The following is a 2,251-nucleotide window of genomic DNA, read 5'->3' on the forward strand; positions in this document are numbered from 1 at the left end:
GTTTTATATTTTCTTTTTTTTAGTTTTATATTTTCTATTTGTTGTTTACTGGGGATGGAATCAGAATGGAATTGTTGAGTTCCAAATTTAAATCTACAAGCCCTTTCATTTGGTATGAGTCACTACATAATAACTAATATGCAATTGCCCTTAGTAATTCACAAAGTATTATGTGGGTAGAAATTTAAGAGTACTATGTAATGATCTGTTAATTATATTATTGCTATAGCAATCACTTATTGTTACTCTAAAAGTTTCATAAATATAAAATTTTACTCTAATGAAAATCTAGTGACTTGTTACCTACACATTGAAAGATATCTGGTGGCACAGTGGTTAAAGTGCTTGGCTGCTAAGCAAAAGGTCAACAGTTGGAACCCGCCAGCCATTCTGAGGGAGAAAGGTGTGGCACCTTGCTGCCTATGATACACTGAACTCTTCAACTACAGCCTTTGTAGCTTCCACCCGATGATTGGGTGATGTTGGTATTAGGTGCCTTTGAGTCAGGTCCAACTCATAAGCAATCTATGCACAACAGAATGAAACACTGCCCAGTCCTGTGCCAACCTCACAAAATTGTTGCTACACATGAGCCCATTGCTGCTCCCACTGTGCCAATCCAGCTCATTGGGGGGTCTTCCTCTTTTTCACAGACCCTCCACTTTACCAAGCATGATGTCCTTCTCCAGAGACTGTTCCTTCCTGATAACATATCTGAAATATGATTGGGTTGTTATTGTTGTTGTTCTTAAGTGCTGTTGAGTCGATTCTGACCCATAGCGACCCTGTATAGGGTTTCCTAGGAGCAGCTGGTGAGCTTGAACCACCAACTTTGCAGTTCAAGTGACTTTGCAGTCTGGCTCATTAACCCACAGCGCTACACCAGGACTCCATGATTAGGTTGGGTCATGCAATTAGGGTGTACAGGACTCTAACATGGGGATTAGTGCCTTTTGCCATCCTGTTAGGTTTTAAAAGGAGCCAGGAATAGGTGATCCCAGGACCATCAAGAAAGAAGAGTCACTAGCAGAGCTTGAGATCTCTACAGCAGAGGTAGTGGGCTTCCCGGTCTATGAACAGAGTAAAGCTGAAATGCCTTTGAGCAAGAGGCTGGTTTGCTGAATGTGCCCTTTGTAACACTTGCCCACGCTGGGTAGAAGTCAATGGGGTCATGTGGACAAGAGAGAAATGTACCTGAAGTACGACTGAGAAGAGGTATTCCTGACAGGAGAAGTGGTGTGTTCTGAGTCATTCCTGATCCTGAATCGTAACCTGTTAATTTCCCTAAAAGGAGCTCTGGTAGCGTAGTGGTTACAAATCGGGCTGTGAACCGCAAGGTCAGCAGTTCTAAACTACCAGCTGTTCCACGGGAGAAAGATGAGGCGTTCTGCTCCTGTAAAGATTTACAGCCTTGGAAACCCTGTGCAGGGTCGCTATGAGTTGGAACCGAGTCGACGGCAATTAACAACAACAAATTTCCCTAAGAAACCCCATGTTCATGAGTGTTGTATGTGAGTTCTGTGTGTACATTGCAATGAATTATCAAACTCAGCAGAGGAGAGAGTAACGTGGGAGGGATGGTTGTCTGAACCTCGCCTCAGAGGAATCAACCTTGGGCTGATTTTTGTCTTTTCTTTTTCCCTTTCATTGTAAATTGAATGAAGGTTTACAGAACAAATCATCAGTTTTACATTTAACAAATCATATACTTCATTTCATTTCAATGATCACAATAATAAAAAAATAATAACCATGACCAATAAGAAACAATTAACATTATTGAAACACGTCCAAAAGCAGAAGAGAGCAGCTGATGTAAATGAGCTGGAGACAGACAAAGGCTTTATAGAGGAGGACGAGCAGGTTCTGGGTATGCCTGAGAGGGAATTCAGAAGAATGATATGGAAGCAAATTCAAATACTCCGAAAAGGGATCGAGGAAAATAAGGAAGAAGTAACGAAAGTGTTGCAGGAATAATCTAATAGGATTGACACAGCAGTGGAAACAATTCAAAACCTGCAAAAAGATGTCCAGGTGATCAATAATAAGATATCAGAAATAGACAATAATCTGAAAGGGGACAGGAGTAGACTAGAAGAGATGGAAGCCAGAACTAGAAAACTGGAAGACTAATCTCTCAGTACTGCCAAGACAGAAGAGCAAGCAGCTAAAAGGACAATACAATCTGAAGAGAGTCTAAGATTCATGCTGGATAACATGAAGAGGAATAATGTAAGAATTATTGGCATTC

This window comes from Chrysochloris asiatica, unplaced genomic scaffold (assembly GCF_000296735.1).
Source record: "Chrysochloris asiatica unplaced genomic scaffold, ChrAsi1.0 scaffold00168, whole genome shotgun sequence".
NCBI lineage: Eukaryota > Metazoa > Chordata > Mammalia > Afrosoricida > Chrysochloridae > Chrysochloris > Chrysochloris asiatica.